This window comes from Eutrema salsugineum, unplaced genomic scaffold (genome assembly GCF_000478725.1).
Source record: "Eutrema salsugineum unplaced genomic scaffold, Eutsalg1_0 scaffold_18, whole genome shotgun sequence".
NCBI lineage: Eukaryota > Viridiplantae > Streptophyta > Magnoliopsida > Brassicales > Brassicaceae > Eutrema > Eutrema salsugineum.
In genome coordinates, this window is record NW_006256846.1 from 1179937 (window position 1) to 1200258 (window position 20322).

The 20322-nt window shown below is 41.3% G+C and overlaps 1 non-coding gene across 1 annotated transcript; it reads right to left on the minus strand.

Annotated features, from left to right (window-relative positions):
• Positions 1 to 12263: 12263 nt before the first annotated feature.
• LOC112087361 lies at positions 12264 to 12369 on the minus strand. The gene has a single exon (XR_002900046.1). It is a non-coding gene; the product is annotated as a small nucleolar RNA R71 (small nucleolar RNA).
• Positions 12370 to 20322: the final 7953 nt, after the last annotated feature.

Here is a 20322-nt window from a genome sequence, read left to right on the forward strand (position 1 = left end):
ACCTATGTGTTTTAGCAGAATAAGCAAATTTGTGTTTCAGGAGCTCATGTTTAACCCTCATCGATATGAATCTCGAAATGAGACGACCAAAGAAAATGGAGTCCCACTCTTTCGTTGTTGGTATCTGTTGCACGAATAAGCCAAAACCTTCTTTCCATTTTACCAAAAGACTAGCTTTTTCATGGTGAATATTTCCTGTCGGTCCCCTCATTCTCTTCTGTTTACACCCAAGAGCTTCTCCATGTACCCCTTTTTTTCCCCGTAAAAGATCCACTTTTCCCACCAAGTGGTTAGCAAGTTTAACTCCATACATTCTCTTTCACTATTGTTTAACTCGACTGGCTTCTCTTCTTGGTCGGCTAAACAGGGGACCCTAGCTCCTAACCCTTCACCCACAGCAGCAATTGGGGTAGTATATCCCACGCAATGATGTCCATGGAGAAATTTCTCGCCACACTGACAACACAACGTAGTATCTCGACGGTCTTCTCCATTTCCACCAACCGTGACCCAACTTGTGTCCCAGAGAAGGAAATAGTCTTCTCCTTCTAGTTTATCCAAGTCTTCCCAAGATTTTTGAGCCACTTATAACCCAAAATAAGGTCAACACCAGGCTGTTTCATATCTAGCACCAGATAGTCCTCATTAATCTCATTATCTTGAACCAGAAAACTGACTCCAATGCAAGTGCTATTACTCTTGCTGCTCAATCCTCGTCCTAATAAAACTTAAACCTTGTTTGTCACTGTTCGTGGAAACTTGAGATAATCCACTAACTTTTCAGAAATAAAGTTGTTTTTAGCTCCAGAATCAATAATAACAGCCACCGTATGATCAAGAATAGAATCGTCAACCCTCAACATCTGCTCTGTGCTAGAACCTGTAATTGACGACCTCCCATTTAACTTCTCCAAATCAATTTCTTCTATCTACTCCCTTGGTTCCGTTTTAGAATGATCCTCAACACCTATCACTGTTCTAAGACACATCAACTCCTCTGGCACACCACCCTCAACTGTAGTGACGAGTAACTGGTTCAGTTGTACATATGCGTGTGGCTCCAGCTTGCTACAGCTAAAAGTAAAACACGTGCCTTGCATCAGTTTTGGCTTTATAATTGTATTCTTCTTCGTCACGGTCTCTCCCAAAGTGAACATCTGGTGATGAATGTTGACAGGTTCGTCGAAACCATCGCAGCCGCTCATTTAGTCTAGCCATTGAGCTATCAAAATCGCTTCTTCGAGCCATCCAGGGTTGAGACGCCTAACCTTGGTTTGCAGTGGTTGGTTTAATTTCCTTGCAAAGACATCCAGTGCATATTTCTCTGTTATTCTCATTCATTCCCGCCGAGAATCTTTTCCTTTCCTTATTTTTTCTTTGTCCCAACTAATCTTTTCCTTTCTTTGTTTTGTGAGAAATAAACCTAAATAAGCAACCATGAGAGACGAGAGTAGTAATGCTCAAGACGCCCTTCACCAACTGATAGTCTCTATGAGAGATGAGATTAAAGCTTTAAGACGAGACTTTGGAGACCGACTCAACCGTGTGGAGCAAGCACCAAGGATGACCTTGTAACCAAGTCAAAACCCTGGAGGTTTGGGAACCAGATTCATCAATACCCAACACGCTGGAGCAAACTCAAGTCATAATGGAATCCGCATCAATGATCCACCATACATCACCAACTGTGATGACTTTTCTCAAGACGAAGAACCAAACCATAGGCGTCAAAGAAATCGAGGCACAAGGAGACGTCTGCCACAAGATGACTATGGAGAACAAGATGATGACGAGTTTTACCCTTCTACAAGGCAAAATCAACCCCATATCAAGTTGACCGCACCAAAATTCGCAGGAAAAGTTGATCCTGAAGCATACTTAGATTGGGAAAAGAGTTTGGATCATATCTTCGCTTACTATAACCATCAAGGTCCAAAGAGAGTAGCATTAGTGGTGGCATAACTCATATACAATGCTCTTATCTGGTGGGACATGGTGATATCAGAACGCAAAAGAAACCGCCTGAGAGCCATAGACTCATGGATCGACATGAAAGATCTATTGCGACAAAGGTATGTCCCTCCTCACTTTCATAGGGATTTACAATGGCGTTTTCATGGTCTTAAGCAGGGGAAGAGGTTTGTGGAAGAATACAACGAGGAGTTTGAAGGGTTAGGAACTGCTTGGAGTTCAATGATGACAAGGAAGCTCTTACGGTATAATTCGTAGACGACCTATAAGAAAGAATCAGCCGCAAAGTGGAGAGGTTTTGCCGTCGATCTAGAAGGACCCAGATCACGTTATACCCATCAATTTGAAGCTCTTGAATCCAACTTTATAGATCAAGTTCCGGATTTCAATTCTAAGGTGGATGTGAAAGTTATGGGCTTGCCTTCTCGGCCAAGAAATAGCTTAGTCATGCGAATCTGAAACCCTAGTTTATTGTTTTATGTGTATCGCAGAACTTGGGAAACATATTCTAATCAGCTTTTCCGACGCACCGTATCTTCAACCACAAGGCAAAGGTGAGGCGGGACTTGTTTATCTATAGGTTGTCTTAGACATAGTTGTATATGTGTGTGCTGAACCTAAAATTAGAGATTACTTGGTAATTAAAACGAACATGAATGATTCTTTGAGAGCTTGATAACACCGTATTTTGACCACTTTTATGGATCGTTTTGAAATACTTTTTTTATGTTTTTAATTGCTTTTAAGTACTTTTATTACGTTTTTCTAGTATTTGTAGTTCCAAGACTCTTTTCAGGTAACTTAGGGAAAAGCTTAATAAAATGGATAGAAAACCAGATTTCAGCTCAGAGTCAAACCGTCAGAAGTTCACCCCCGATTGAAGGCCTTCTCACCGTCTTATCCATCTCAAAATTGGAGATCTTAAAGATGGAAGTATCATCTTTCCAGCACACTTTACAGCTTGGCAATCCAACAGGTCAATCAAAAGATACGCAAAGAACAAGATGTCCCGTAAACCAGCCGGCAAGCGTTTCCACCCGCGGCCTGATAACACCGTATTTTGACCATTTTATGGATCGTTTTGAAATACTTTTTCTATGTTTTTAATTGCTTTTAAGTACTTTTATCACGTTTTTCTAGTATTTGTAGTTCCAAGACTCTTTTCAGGTAACATATGGAAAAGCTTAACAAAATGGATAGCAAACCAGATTTCAGCTCAGAGTCAAACCGTCAGAAGTTCACCCTTGATTGAAGGCCTTCTCACCGTCTGATCTAGCTCAAATTTGGAGACCTTAAAGATGGAAGTATCAGCTCCAGTGCACTTTACAGCTTGGCAATCCAACAGTTCAATCAAAAGATACGCGAAGAGCAAGATGTCCCGTAAACCAGCCGGCAAGCACTTCCACCCGCGGCCAACAAGCAATTTCCCACGGTCAGGAGCATCCCGACCGCGGCAAACCACCCATTCCCCTCGGTCAGAGCACTCCCGACCGCGGCCATTAACCTCCGAGCCCAGAAAGCCCATTTCTGAAGCCCACATTTGGAGAAACCCTAAGTGACGTCCAGAGAGGTCTTGAGCACTATAAATACATGTCTTAGGAACCCTAAATCGAAGAACCTATCACCACCGAAATATTTACTTCATATTTTTATTGTTTTTGCTTTAGCTTTTAGGGAGAGAGAGATTTGTTCTCTTGAACCCTTGTTCTTTTTTTTTCAATTTCGGTTTCTATTCTACTTCTTAATACTATGCTTTTGATTTCGTTCATTATGTCTGAGTAGTTTTATTGTTGGAATTAAGGGATTTTCGATGGGGATTTATATGTTCGATGAGGATTCCATGAGCTTTTGAGCCGAATCTTAGAACTTTTTCTTCTGAATTCGTTTTTACTGCATGAGAGTAGCGTCATGAACTACAATCTGATCCAGATGCTTGGTGAAACGAAAGTGTTCATCAGGTATCAGATCTAGTTTGGGAGAGCAAAACAAACATAGGAGTAGAAACCTACCTATGGGCGATTTGTGAATTAGGACGAGTCTTAAACATAATGCAACTCTTCTCTTCCAGGGCCAGAGTGGAAACCTACTGGTCAGGGTTGAGAGAGATAGTTGTCTATGATCACGACAGTGGCGTATTCATACGTCCGTGACTCCACTTCGAAAAGTTTAAGCTAAGATCTTATCAAATTTACTCTCTAGCAATGTTTTGAATCGTTCGTACCCTTGAGAAAACTTCCCTTAACCCCAACGCCTTCTTTTCCATTAATTTACACCGATTTTCTTTCAAGCTTTAGTTCAATATTGCCTTTCCTTTTTAGTTCATTTTCATTTAAGCAATTAGAATATCCGTTTTTCTCATTTTTAGTCATTTTCATTAAGTTTAGTTATTAGGTCATTTAATTCCCGTATTTTCTTTTAAGATTTCGTTTTTACATTTCAAACACACTACCAAACCCCCACAAAACCGTTTTTGTTCTAGACTTCCTTACTTTAACTTATTTCAAAGGCTTTTTGCAGGAAAAGATCCTCCTTCCCTGTGGATTCAATCCCTAAGTACTACAATTGATCAGCTGTGCACTTGCGGCTATTGATTTCAATTAGGGTAAAACTTGACAAACCCTCTCAACACACGATAGCACACATCACGGCCAACAAGCCATTTTCCGCAGTCACAACCACCGCGACCGCGGCCAGCCACCCATTTCCCGCGGTCACGCACATCCCAACCGCGGCCAGCTAACTCCGACTTTGAAGGCCCATTTCTGAAGCCCGTATCATTTTCCCAGCCTCAATTCCGGAACCCTAGACACAAGAGAGTATTGGAGACTATAAATACATGTCATTTAGGTTGTTTTTAAGAAGAGAAGAAGAGAGACGAAATACTTTACAGAAATTTTACTTTAAGCTTTGTTGTTAGGTTTTAGGAAGAGAGAGATCTGTCTCTTGAACCCTTGTTCTTTCTTTTTCAATTTTGGTTTCTATTCTACTTTTTAATACTATGTTTTTGATTTCGTTTATCATGTCTGAGTAGTTTTATTGTTGGGTCTAAGGGATTTTCGATGGGGTTATATATGTTCGGTGAGGATTCCATGAGCTTTTGAGCCGGATCTTAGAACTTTTTCTTCTGAATTTGTTTTTACTGCATCAGAGTAGCGTCATGAACTACAATCTGATCCAGATGCTTGTTGACACAAAAGTGTTCATCCGGTGTCAGATCTAGTTTGGGAGAGCAAAACAAACATAGGAGTGGAAACCTACCCATGGGCAATTTGTGAATGCTGACGAGTCTTAAACATAATGCATCTCTTCTTTTCCAGGGCCAGAGTGGAAACCTACTGGTCAGGGTTGAGAGAGATAGTTGTCTATGATCACGACAGTGGCGTATTCATACGTCCGTGACTCCAGTTCGAAAAGTTTAAGCTAAGATCTTATCAAATTTACTCTCTAGCAATGTTTTGAGTCGTTCATACCCCTGAGAAAACTTCCCTGAACCCCAGCGCCTCTTTTCTTATAGATTTACACCGATTTTCATTCAAGCTTTAATCTAGTTTATTTACTCTTTCAATCAATTTATATTTAAGCAATTAGGTTAGTTAGTAGGTCATTTTAATTACCGTATGTGCCCTTTAAGATTCGTTTTTACATTTTAAACACACCACCAAAACCCTCACAAAACTCGCCTGGTTCTAGACTTCCTTACTTTATATTTCTTTCGAAGGCTTTTGCAGGAAAGATCCTCCTTCCTTGTGGATTCGATCCCTAAGTACTACAATCGATCAGCTGTGCACTTGCGGCTATTGATTTCATTTAGGGTAAAACTTGACCACCCTCAACACGACACAACACATCAGAGCTGTTGTATATATTGTTGATTGGTGTTAGTTTAGGCGCATTAGAGCGCATGATTGATCCCGTCCTATGGACAGATTGCTTGCTGGTCTTCACGGAGGATGTTTCGCGAAGTGGGACCATGGCTGGACAATACCTAGAGGAAGTGTGGCCAGTACAGGGGCTGTAGGGCCTGTGAGATTTGTGGCTGACGAGTCACCAGATTTGAACAGTGTGACGTTCTCGTGAGTGGGAACTTGTGTGCTTGGTTTTTGTGTACTTGTGAAAGATTTGTGATTGTTGTTTGTCTAATCTTAAGTTAAGTAGACATATATTTGGTTATGTTTAATTCTTCGTATAGATCAAGTGGACAGGTAGGATCGTCCTCACTGAGTAACTTGTTACTCACCCTTCTCTCTTCTTTTTCAGGTGAAACCGAAGAGTAGTACTTGTGGCGAATGATGCGGTGTTGCTTCCGGGGACCATGGGCGTATTTTCTTTAATTATTTTTAATAAGGATTTTAATTATATTTATTTTAGATTTTTCTTCTAAAATTTAACATTCGGTTTATTGTTAAGAAGTTTCGAGTTCCTAATTTATTTATTTTTAATAAAAGATTCCTGACAATAAATGAATATTTAATGAGTTCGTTATTCTTTTAAAAGCCATTATATGAGTGTAAATCAAGTTAGGTTTGAATTGCAAGATTAGGGTATCTCATTGACTCTCCGTTCAAAGGAAAAACTGTTGAGACTAGCAAAGACACTAGACCAGAGCTCAGTAAGACTTCTAACCCTTAGCGATCTAGAGATATCACTTGTTTTCCATGCAGGGGAAGAGGGCACATATCAAGAGAATGCCCAAACCAGCGAGTGATGCTTGTGACTAAATCCAGAGATTATGAATCTCAAGACGAGGCAGAGACTGAGCCACTAAAGGAGTATGGTGACACTTAACTGGTGAGCTCCTTATCACAAGACGTACCTTTAGTGCAGTGGTGGAACCATCCGAGACTAATCAACGTGAAAACATCTTCCATACCCGTGCATCATCTAAAGCAAAGTATGTAATCTCATCACTTATGGAGGGTCTTGCACCAATGTTGCGAGTGCTCACATGGTCGACAAGTTAGGCCTTGACATAACTAAACACCCTCGGCCTTATAAGCTAAGGTGGCTCGATGACAAGGTAGAACTTGATATCAGTGATCAAGTGTTTATACCTTTTAGTATTGGTAGATATCAGGATCAAGTAATTTGTGATGTTGTTCCCTTGCAAGCTGGACATTTGGTATTAGGTAGACCATGGCAATTTGATAGAGAAACTAAGCTTGATGGTAGAACTAATATGTATACTTTTGTGCATAACAAAAGAAAAGTAAGCTTAGCACCTCTCACGCCATCACAAGTGCATGACTTACAAATGCAAATGCTCAAAGGAAAAAATATAACTCTAAGTCTAATTTTCTTATTCAACCGAGTCATGTCAGAAAAGCTATTGCCACCAAACACAGAATGCTACTAATGATCTTTAAGGAGCTTTTGAGCGCAGGTTTTGGTGAACTAGAGCTACCATCCGAAGTTGTTACTTTGCTTGACAGGTTTAAAGACGTGTTCCCTGAGGAGATGCCTGAAGGACTGTCACTAATAAGAGGCATAGAGCATCAAATCGATTTCATACCAGTAGCCGCATTACCAAACAAGCCGACTTACCAAATGAATCCTTCAGAGTCTAAAAAATCTGAGAAACAAGTCAAAGAGCTGTTAGAAAAGGGATATGTAAGAAAGAGCCTCAGCCCGTCTGCTGTACCAGTCTTGTTGGTGCCAAAGAAGGACGGTTCATGGCACATGTGTGTGGACTGTCGAGCCATCAACAACATTACCATCAAGTATAGGCATCCAATCCCAGGACTAGACGACATGCTTGATGAGCTTAGTGGAGCTACTCTAATCTCCAAGATTGATCTCAAAAGTGGGTATCACCAAATGCGAATGAAAGAAGGAGACGAGTGGAAGACTGCCTTCAAGACCAAGCAAGGTCTTTATGAGTGGATGGTGCTGCCATTCGGACTCACCAATGCACCAAGCACCTCTATGCGACTAATGAACCAAGTTCGTAGAGCATACATCAGTAAATTTGTTATAGTTTATTTTGATGATATTTTTGTATACAGCAAATGTTTATCTGATCATGTGTCACATCTTGAGCTTGTATTAAAGACTCTTCGACAAGTGGGGCTTCATGCAAACTTAAAGAAGTGCACATTCTGCACTGATAAGTTGGTTTTCTGGGTTTTGTTGTGAGTTCACATGGTTTACATATTGATGTAGAGAAGGTTAAGGCAATCAAAGAATGGCCAACTCCAAGTCAAGTGAGGAGCTTTCACGGCTTGGCCGCACCTCTCACAGCTGTAGTCAAGAAGAGTGTGGGATTCACTTAGGGAAGAGCCCAACAAGCCGCATTTTACACACTCAAAGAGAATCTCACTAAGGCACCAGAAGTGGAGTGTGATGCATCAGGGATTGGTGTAGGAGCTGTCTTAACACAAGGAGGAAAACCTGAGGCCTTTTTCAGTGAAAAGCTAGGAGGAGCGACGCTTAACTATCCTACATATGAGAAGGAGTTATATGCCTTGGTGCGGGCTTCGGAGACTTGGCAAAACTATCTCATGTCAAGAGAGTTTGTGGTTCACACCAACCATGAAACCCTCATACATCTTAGAGGACAGACTCACCTCAAGAGGAGACATGCGAGGGTGGAGTTCATTGAGACTTTTCCCTACATCATCAAATACAAGAAGAGAAAAGACAAAATTGTAGCTGATGCCTTATCAAGAAGACAAGCGCTTAACAGTGGAAGCCAACGTTATGGGGTTTGAGTTCATAAAAGACCACTACAAAGAAGATCCCGAGTTTGGAGACAGCTTCAAAGAGTGCAGTAATGAAGCACACGGCAAGTTTTGTATCTTTGAAGGCTTTATGTTCAGAACCAAGTGGCTTTGCATACCATAATGTACTCTTAGAGATCTTATTGTCCGAGAAGCTCATGGAGGAGAACTCATGGGCCACTTTGGAGTAGACAAAATGCTAGTTGTAGTGAAAGAAAACTTTTCTTGGCCGCACCTCAAGAAGACCATAGAAGCTCATTTTGCAAGGTGTGTGGTGTGCAAGAAAGCTAAGTCAGGAGTATATCCTCACGGGTTATACATACCACTGCTGTTTCTACAGCACCTTGGGTCGACTTGTCAATGAATTTTGTGCTTGGACTTCCGAAAATCAACCATAAAGATTCCATTTTTGTGGTGGTGGATAGATTCTCCAAGATGGCACACTTCATACCTTGTGCCAAGGTGAATGATGCGACCAAAACTGCAGATCTATTCTTCAAAGAAGTGGTACGCTTACATGGAGTACCAAGGACTATTGTATCAGACCGAGACAGTAAATTTCTAAGCCACTTCTGGAGAACCTTATGGAAAAAGCTAGGAACAAAGCTCTTATTCTCCACGGCCTGTCACCATCAAACTGATGGGCAAACCGAGGTGGTGAATAGAACTCTATCTGCTCTGCTTCGAGTTACCATTGGGAAAAATCTGAAGAATTAGCTGGAGTGTATCCCTTTCATCGAGTTTGCTTACAATAGAGCAGCACTCGGCAACAAAGATGTCACCATTTGAAGTTGTACACGGCTTCAACCCTACTACACCATTGGATTTAACACCATTGACACTAGTTGAAGCTGTGAGTCTAGAAGGGGAACAAAAGGCTGAATTTGTTAAGAAGCTCCACCAAAAGGCCAAAGAGAACTTGGAGAAAAGAAACAAGCAATATGAAAGGGTCGCAAGGAGATGGTATTTGAACCTGGCAAATGGGTTTGGCTACACATGCGTCATGAAAGATTCCCAAACCAGAGGAGTTATAAGCTTGCACCAAGAGGAGATGGCCCCTTCAAGATCCTCGAAAAGATCAAAAACAATGCCTACAAGCTTGAGCTACCAGGTGAGTTCAATGTGTCTTTAACTTGTATCTGATTTGTTTCCTTATCTTGCGGATGAACCAGTTTTGAGGTCAAAACCGCGTCAAGAGGGAGGGAATGATGAGGACATTCAAGCTGAACCAGATTTAACCAAGCCTCAACTCCAAGATATCGAAGTTCCAACAATGCATGAAGGACCAAATAAGAAGGGAAAGAGAAAGAATATGATAAGATCCAACAGGATTGAGGCGCCTAACCTTGGCTTGTAGTGGTTGATTTAATCCCCTTGCAAAGACATCCTGTGAATATTTCTCTGGTATGCTCATTGATTCCTGCCGAGAAGCTTAGAATTCCGTGCAGTAGTCCGTCACCGACCCTTCTTGTATTATTCCTGAGTATCGCGATTTGACCACCATTCCCGGAATTGCCTTACTTTCTCGTTGAATCATCCACATTAACTCCTTCCAGTTTCCAGAAGAATGTAATTCCAAATTATCTCTTCACCCACAACCCACGTGGTCCATTTAGAGTTTTGTGAATAACCTGTAAGCTTACATTCTCTGGAATGTTATTCACCTGGAAATAGGTCTCCATTGAGGAGATCCAGTTCCTCAATTCCGCATCGGAGCATCTAGACAGTGTCCTTCCAGTGTGTTTTATACCTGCTTCCATATCTGATAGTGGTTGTGTTTCCTAGTTCATTTCTCAAACAATATTATCCCCAAACTTTGAGCTTCTTCTTCCAAACACCAACCGCTTATTATAACTAAGAGGGAATAATGAATCAGGATGTGGAGATTCATCACTCATTAGGCGAGTTTCATGTTCCTAGGGTAAGAGTTTTTAATTCCAACCTTTATAAACCATCCTTTGTTTCCCAGGTCTTGCCGTAGGAATTTTTGTTTGCTCCCCACCTAACACAGGTTCCCGGAGAATCATTCCTTAAAACTCTTCCCAGTTGTGAGGAACATTCCATTTCCAAAACCTATTTATCCAATCACCCATTTCTCCTTGAAGACTCTGATAGGCGATCTGCAACTTTTCATTTTCTGGAATATGCTTAGCAAAGCAATGTTACTCAAAACAGCCTAGCCAATATTCCATTTCTTCTCTAGAACATCGTGAGTATTTCCTTCCCTTGTGCTCCTCTTGAACACCAAGATTCTCTACCGGTGTCTCCTGTCTTTGAGCTTTTATCGGCTTCTCTTGTGTATCTACCCTAATGTAAAAACCGATTATGATCCTTTAGAGTTCCCAAAAGCTCAGCGTTTTTAGCCATAGTTTACAAACCAATCGATTTTTACTTGTTTATTTAGATCTGCATTTCAATTGCCTTAGTTTGATATTTTACTTGCTTTCCATTCGATTTTTCTACTTGCTTTCTAGGATAGATTTATTTGCTTTCGTTTGTTTTAGTTTAATTCGTGATAAACAACCAACCTTTAAAACTAATCTAGTCTAGACATAAAGTTAGAAACCGTAGAAGAATACCAGGCACACAAATCTCTGTGGATTGGATCCTTAAATACTACAACTGATTAGCTGTGTTAAGGGTAAAAATTGTTCCCTCACGCAGTTGACACGACATCAAGTTTTTGGCGCCGTTGCCGGGGATTTGTTTCGCTGCCTTTTGCTATTTTTCTTGTTTTAACTTCTGTTCTAGACACCTGATCTCTAGTTCTTTCTTAAAGTTTTGCTGAATTATCTTTCCCTTCTTTTGTTCTTCTCTGAATTGCATGAATACCAGGCGCAGACCTGTAGAAAACATTCCAATTCTAGACGAGATAGACAGACACGAAAGAGAACTTCGAAGACTTTGACGAACGCAAGGAATGGCCAACGACGACCAGCCTGGAGATCCTATTAATCGAGCTTTAAATATGGGCCAAGACGGGTCCGAACATGGAGAAATTGAAGAGAATGATTACAGAGGAGGTGATCATGCTCAACAAGATGGAGAGGAGGATGAGGTTCCTTCGAGAAACCACCAGAACCGCGAGAGAGAAGAGCGTGAAGACCTTAATGCACCTATTAATGCAGCCGATGGTGACCACCAAGGAATGCAGCCGAATGGACGCGTTAACCGCCCTGTTCAGCAAGCAAATCAACACCGAAGACAAGCCAGAAACTACCGCATAGCTGATTTTGATGCACCTACTCAAAATTATTAGAACCGATCTGCAATTCAAGTTCCATTTCCGAACCGGAATGAGTTTGAAGTCAAGCCTCAAATCGTCTCATTGGTGAAGCAAAACCAATTCCATGGAGTTCCTTCTGAACACCCAATGGACCATATCGAGTTCCTTCTGCAGCATGATGAGAACAAACCAAATTCCAGCAGACTATTTAAAGTGTAAGTTGTTCCCTTTTTCATTAGCTGACAAAGCTCACCGTTGGTTGAAATCTTTGCCTGCAGGATCGATTACTAATTGGGAAGACTGTAAAACTGCTTTCCTGAATCACTTCTATACTAAGTCAAGGTCGAACCAGTTGAGAATAAAGATCTCAAGCTTTCAACAAGGCGCGACTGAATCTTTCTATGAAGCCTGGGAACATTTTAAGGAGTATGAACGTGATTGTCCTTACCATGGATTTCCTGGATCAAGCCTGCTGAGCACATTTTACCGAGGTTTGCAACCAAAATACAAACTTTCACTTGATACAGCTATCAATGGAGATTTTGGACAAAAGGCGATAGCACAAGGAAGAGCCCTCATCGAAAATTTGGCTCAAGCCAATAGCAATGATTGTCCTGAATACATCGACGAAGCAAACCGGAAATGACAACAAGGAGATAACCGAATTGAAGAACATGATGAGCCAGCTTCTGAAGAGCAACAATCGCCAAATCCATGCTTGTGAGACCAACAATGGCGCAGAAGATGAAGGACCTAGTTATATTGATCACATTAATCAAGCTTTTCAAGAAGAAGATGTGAACTATGTAGGAGCGCTAGTACCATATCAAAATCGCTTCAACAATGGTTTCAACAACAACTTCCGGAATGCAAATTACAACAATCTCTCTTACCGCAATCCAAATGTGGAGAATCCTCAAGATCAGTACTACCCACCTCAGCAAAAATCCTTCCAAAACAAGTTCCAAGGTGGAAACTTCGGAGGAACATGACCATATCAACCGCGACACCCATATAACTACCAAGGTACGGGTTTTAACAATCAATTTGAACAACAGCAAGGAGTCACGACGAACTAGCTAGCTTCCCAAATCGGTAGACTTGAACAGTCCATCCAACAGCTCGTCATGACGAAAGAAAAAGCACCTAAAGACGTGAACGTAAAGGTTGACTGCATGTACAATGACCTGAACGGGAAATTTGAAGCTTTATCTTCGCATGTCAAAAAGCTAGACGTGCAAGTTGCCCAAACAGCCGACTCTATGAAGAGGCAAAGTGGAGTTCTTCCAGGAAGAGTTGAAGATAATCCTAAGAGGTTTTGCAACGCCATAACCACACTGCCCGAAGAAGAGGCCAGAACCGATGGAAAGAAAGAAGAAACCCCAATCTTTGTACCACTGTACAAGGATGTCGATGCTAAGCAGCCACCATTTAAGGTACCTGAACGATCACCGTTTCAAAGGCTTACAAAACCCGACGATCCGGGACGTTTTGTTTTCCAATGTTTCATTTCAGGAATCAAGTTTACCGACTGCATGTGCGATTCCGGAGCCAATGTCAACATCATGTCAAAGACATTTGCCGAAAAATTGGGCATCAAAACCTTAAGGACATCGACGGTTAAGGTTATTTTTGGAGATTCATCTCAAAAAGATACTGAAGGGGCGATTCATGATCTACAAGTTCTAGTGGGAGACAAGATTGTTCCAGCAGATTTTCAAGTCCTGGAGATGGATAAAGACATGGAGAGGCCACTCATTTTCGGGAGACTATTCCTAGCTACCGTAGGAGCAGTAATCGATCACGCAAACCGGCATGTCGTTTTCCTCAATGTGGATCGCAGAAGGTACTACCCGACTATCTTATACGATTTTCCAAGCAAAGGAAACCGGCCAAAAGAGAAAGAAAAGGAGAAGCCGAAAGCTTTTGCAAATATCAAGATTATCATTCCACCGGATGCAACAGAAACTAGTGAGGACCAAATCCAGGAGCTGATCGAAAACACAAAAAGGGTGTTAAACAATGTTAAAGTCCGTAAGAAGTGTAACGGAAAGAAGACGGCTCCTCAAGGAGAAGAAGTAAAACCTCCAGCGACCGGAAGTGATAAGGGCACATCAAATGGAGTGCCATTCAAATCAGCCTGATTTTTCATGCTTACGTCGAGCTAACGACTTAAAACAAAAGCGCTTAATAGGAGGCAACCCATTTAGGTACTTTTTCTTTTAGTTCCTTTTCCTTTTTACAATTTATGCTTTCTTTTTCTTTTAAGTTTCAGGTATTTTATAAGACAAAAAACACAAAAAAAAAATCAGAAAATTAGAAAAACCAAAAAGAAAAGGGTAGGTTTTTAGCTGCTCGGCCCGGCAAAGACCAGAAAGTTGGACAATGGCCGGAGGAGAAAGAGCCACGGTCGCGACCATCTGACCCGCGGCCAAAGGTTCATCGACTGCGGCACCGTGGATGTGACCGCGGCCGAACCTTCAATCGCCGCGGTCGCGAGTCTCTTGACCGCGGCCGTTGGTCGTTGAGATGACGATGCGGATTTCTGCCGCTTTTTGAAGTTTCCCGGTGATTTCCGAAGTATTCCCGGTAAAGCCCGTTAAGATTCTCCGTAAGTTTTAAACTTTCCTTGCGTGCAAGACAAGAAAGGTAAGTTCCCGTAAACTTATGAATTCTCAAAATTTTCCGTTTTTACTACAAAAACGCTTTTTTTTACAGAAAGGAAATGCACTTTTTGGATCAAAACTCCTTTTTCTCGTCTCTTCTAAAAGACTTGGAGATTTAGGAGATAGAACACATTTTTTTCAATTCTTAAGCTTTTAAAGAGATTCTTGGCCCAAACCTCACTCTTTTTCAAAGCTGATTTCAATTCTGTCATCAAATCTCTCTTTCCAGCAAGGTATGAACCTCAAACTCGCCATTTTTACTCGATTTTAGAACTTAGGGTTTTCTTAAAAAGCCCAAATCTCTGATTATTGATGGTGGAAATAGCTAAAGAACAATAGATTATCCTTTTAGGTTATCTAAAAATCGATTTTAACACCTAGCTTAAGAGGAATTGAGATTTTTGAAATTTGGATTTTACATGCTTTATAAAAATCGAATTTGGAACAGCAAAATTGATGAATCTGATTAAGTCTTGTGTGATTAGTGATTAGTATTAGGTAACCTATAGGTTTGACATGGAAATTGCTCATTAAACCCGATTTTTAGAAGATTTCTATGTTGAGAGCATCAAAAATCCGAATCTAGTCATGAACTACTCGATTTCTTTGATTTAATGTCAATTCTACTTGCTCATGGTTTTAATTAATCTCTTTATACTAGTATTAGTATAACTGATCTTAATGTGTTAAAATCAGCAGCATCCATATTCACTCTTTTTCCAAGAATCATTTTGTTTTGCAGAAAAATGGAACAAACCAGATCCCAAAGAAGCCGTCGCAATGGTGACAGCTCTGAGGACATCCCCGATGATGCTACTCTAGGAGAGTACATGCTGAATCAAGCCAGACCGAGAAGAAGAAACTATGTGATGAGATTGCTCCACCACTCAAGAGAAACACGAGCAGCTCTTGAGCCACCACAGATTCGATACATTGGCAAGGAGATAAACTCGAGAGTGGACTATGCAAGACGTTTCAAGAAGCTGAACATCAAACCCACGCCTTGCATTGATTATCATACACTTGAGATGCTTGGAATCAGAGAGGATTTGATCTGGTAAATCGATGCACTTAAGCTGAGACCCTACATGGAGCTGAACCTTCCGAATTATCCTGAGCTAGTCCGCGAGTTCTTAGCAACTATTACACTCCACCACACAAAGAGGAGGAACCCCAGAGCATCAGATGACATCTTGTCATTCTCTATCCGCGGACAGCCTTACTCGCTCACCATTTCTGAACTTTGTGAGGCTCTTAAGCTTCCATACACCGATGGCATTTACCTTGAAGATGAACCCGATTTTAACTTGTGGAGAGAGATGGGTCATGGAGTCTATGATAGCGGGAGATCCAAGTCAGCCCTTCTTACTCCTCCAGCAGCGAGAGTTGTGCACAAACTCTTAGCACACACGATTTTCTCTAGAGCCAACATGGGATGTGTTTTGAAGACCGAGCTCATTACACTTCAGATGCCATTTATGGACGACCCAGGACTTGCCTGCTTTGCCTGGATCATAGCACAGAACATGGTAAAGATGAAGCATGATTTACATGGTTGCGAGGACGCTACTCCAGCTTACGGGAGTGCTATTACAGCGATACTACAGGCTGTAGGATTCGATTTCTCGTCTGATGATCCACTCCCCGATGTCTGGTATGACCTACTTTATCTCTCTCGTGATCACACTATCTCTCGTGCCGCTTTCGATCCAGACAGGTTTGGTTACAAGTATTGCACTGGCACTGAGGAGCACCGAGTCAGCTTGCCTTCACCATCAGTCCCGAGATTGTGTAATGGAGGACGTCCGCGATGAACTCCGGAACCCGATGATTTTCTGCCATCTGTACCTCGTCTACCATTCACCATTGGCCAATACATAGTGGCCAAGGCAAAACGCAATGCAGCTGCGGCCGGTGCTCACTTTCAGCTATCTATTTCGACCGGCCACACCACATCATCTACATCATCGCACACACATTCTGATTTGGAGCGCAGAGATGAGAGACAGGGACGACGCTTTGAGCGCGTTGTCACCTTCCTACAGGAGCAGCACCAGTTCGCAGCAGACATATCGGAGGATGAGTGATTGATCAGCACTTCACTGCCATCACGGTTCTATCATCATTTTCTTTTCTTTTATCTTATTTTATTTCGCTTTAATTCACCATTTTCTCACCAACTTTTTCACACTGGGGACACTGTGATTTAAGTCTGGGGGAGTATGTCTATCCGTACTAATCATTTTCTTGCTTTTGCTTTCAAATTTCAAGCACTTTTTAAATTTTAATATGTAACCTATTCGACATTAAGTATTTTTCAGGAATGTTTGACACAAAACTATGATGATTTAGACCTGCACGCTTCTACACTATGCATGATAGCTCATTTGTGGTTATCACTAGACTAGGCGGTAGCTAGAGTACTTGCACTACGAACTCCCACCAGAGGACTTCTATTCATGGAGATTCTTTCTGACAGGATATACTAGCTCATTTTATTTGACCTTAATATTGACATCTAATTTTCTCATCATTGATTTTAGGCAGGCATCGACATACACATCTAGGACGTCTTTTACCCTCACTTTGACCACTCTTTGTTATCCTAGATGACCAGTTTATCTTTATCTGGTACCATACCCTAAACCCAAAACCCCTGTTTTCAATTTTCATGCATTCTCTCTTTAGTTTATATCAGCAGATATGTGCAAAAACGTCGGAGAGAAGAGGAGCGACGCAGTTTTCAGTCACTCACAAAGGAGACTGAAAGGAATTGGGAAGGATGAGTATCAGAAACCTCATGAAGCTTTACAAGACAGAATTTAACTGATAATTTCGTGCTCTCTAAGACTCTATATCTAAAGGTGTTCCCTCTCTTCTAAAAAAAAATAAATAAAAAAAAAATAACCAATGAAAAGAAAGAGGGAAACAAAAAGCCTAATGAGTCTTAGATTGTCGAAATTTGTGGAGCAAGAAGCATCTACTAAGCGTTTATATAGCTATGTTTTTGAAAGATTTACAAAAATCTAAGTCTGGGGGAGTTAGGAGAGAACCTGAGGAAGAAGACCAGGAATCTATGGCAAGAAGAAAGTGACTGAAAACTGTGGATACCAACAGCTTCACTCCCTCTTGCGGTTTTGCATAATATCTTGCATTCTCCAGATCTTCAGGTAACCCGTAAACACTGTAAGTCTTACCCCTAGAATAACCTTTTTGACACCTAGCCTAGACTTTCTTTGATGAGAACCACCGAGATTTTTAATGAATGTTAAGAGCTAGTTGACTGGAAGTTAGATCCTAGTGCATAGATTTCCGCATGACGGATTAACGGACTAGTTATGCCTGTATTGCTAGTGAGAATTTTCTATGCTATTCCCGATTGATGCATACTGATTGATATTGGTCTAGAAGTTTGGTCTTTGAGATTTTGTTTAGTTCCTGCGTTTTCAAACCTCTCGCCGAGATTTAGCCTTTGTTTTGTTTGAGGACAAACAAAAGACTAAGTCTGGGGGAGTTGATAACACCGGATTTTGACCATTTTTATGGATCACTTTAATATCTTTTACAGGTGTTTTTACTCCATTTCCAAAGGTTTTCAAAGGATTTCTATGTTTTCGGATTTTAAAAGACTTTTCAGGTAATTTGGGATAAAGAGGCACAAATTGGAACAAAAAGGCTCTTTTGGATAAATGCAGACCGTCAGAACTCTCATGGAGAGACGAAGACCTTCTCACCGTCTGATCACCCTCAAAATTGGACAACTTATAGAAGAATCAACCAGATTTCAAATTAACTTGGTTTGGAGACATACCAACGGTTGGATCTCAAGATATTCCATTAGCCCCGGAGCCACTCAAAGATGGCCAGCAAGTCATGCGACCGCGGCCAACAGCCCATTTCCCGCGGTCACAAGCCTCCCGACCGCGGCCAACCACCTATTCCCCGCGGTCACGTCACTCCCGACCGCGGCCGTCAAAATCCGAACTAAAGCCCATATTTCTGAAGCCCAAAGTTATTCTCAGCCTCAATTCTGGAACCATGGAGTATTGAAGACTATAAATACTTGTCATTTAGGTCATTTTTAGAGAAAAACCCTTGATACTTTACAGAAATCCTTTTTCCTTTAGCCGTTTTTATGCGATTTTTGTAGAAGATTGTTCAAGTCCGAGTTCTTCAATAGAGAAGCTTTCTTCATCCCTTTTCTTTACTGTTTTTGATTACTTTTATTAAAACCAATGATGATGTCGATCTCAGCCATGTCTGAGTAGATCCCGAGTTGGGCTTAGGGTCCGAAAGGGGCTCTCATAATCGATTAAGACATCTAGGTTTATAGATCTGGGATTTCAACTTTGTTCTCTATTTATTCTTGTTCTTATTGCATGTATGCTTGATTGATCACCTAGTATCTGATCTAGATAGTTAGTGTTGCGAAAGTTTTCATTAAGTATCAGCCATAGAATGAAACAGGCGATTTTTCCGTAGGAGTGGAAACCTACCTGCGGCGAGATCGTGAGTATTGACGAGTCTTGTGCAGCTCTTGTGTTCTCTCCCTTCCAGGGCCAGAGTGGAAACGTACTGGTCAAGGTTGCGAGAAACAGTTGGTTATGATCACGACAGTGACGTAGTCATACTGCCGTACTCTAGCTCTAGAACCCTATATATCGATATCCGTCAATCCCGATCTATCTACCCTAATGTAAAAACCGATTATCATCCTTTAGAGTTCCCAAAAGCTCAGCGTTTTTAGCCATAGTTTACAAACCAATTGATTTATACTTGTTTATTTAGATCTGCATTTCAATTGCCTTACTTCGATATTTTACTTGCTTTACTTGCTTTCCATTCGATTTTTCTACTTGCTTTCTAGGATAGATTTATTTGCTTTCTTTTGTTTTAGTTTAATTCGTGATAAACAACCAACCTTCAAAACTAATCTAGTCTAGACATAAAGTTAGAAACCGTAGAAGAATACCAGGCACACAAATCTCTGTGGATTCGATCCCTAAATACTACAACTGATTATCTGTGCACTTGCGGCTTTTATTTTTTTTGTTAAGGGTAAAACTTGTTCCCTCACGCAGTTGACACGATATCAAACCCCATGGCTTGTTCTATGTCGAGGTGCTTTGTCCGAAAGAAATGCTCCAGACCTCAACCTGACCCTCCGGTATGACTCATGTCGAGGTCCTCTTACCTGAACCCATATAAGAACAAGTCTTCCCCAACGGTCATATTCAAAGATGGATCAAAGCCAAGGTGTCATGCGTGTTCTTGACATGTTCTTCATTTCAACCCAGATTACAAGAATTCCTCGGCATCAACCCCTCGGTCTTGGACCCTTCACACATCGAGGTGCTCACCCAACTATCCAAGAAGACCGGGTCAGTACCCGGTTTGTTCCAGATTGACCCGGTTCGCTTACCTTCACTATAAATAGTGAGGAAAGTGAGGCTTACAAGTTGGTTTTAAATCAGTACAAGGAAGTGGGTTTAGAAACCGAGTTTTTGGAGCTGGAAACAAGCGGCCTTGAGGTTCAGGGTATCAAAGGTTCAAGAAAAAGTCAGGGACTAGTTCAGGAGTGCAAGCTGATGAGATCCGGTGCACCCCTGTTGAGCTCAAGCAGATTGGAACAGTCCAAAGCGCCCCCTGTTGAGCTCAAGCCTGTACCAACAGGGTCAGGTATGCATTCCTTGGATCTAACTCTTCTTACCCTGTCATCATCAATGATAGGTTGCTAGCTCAT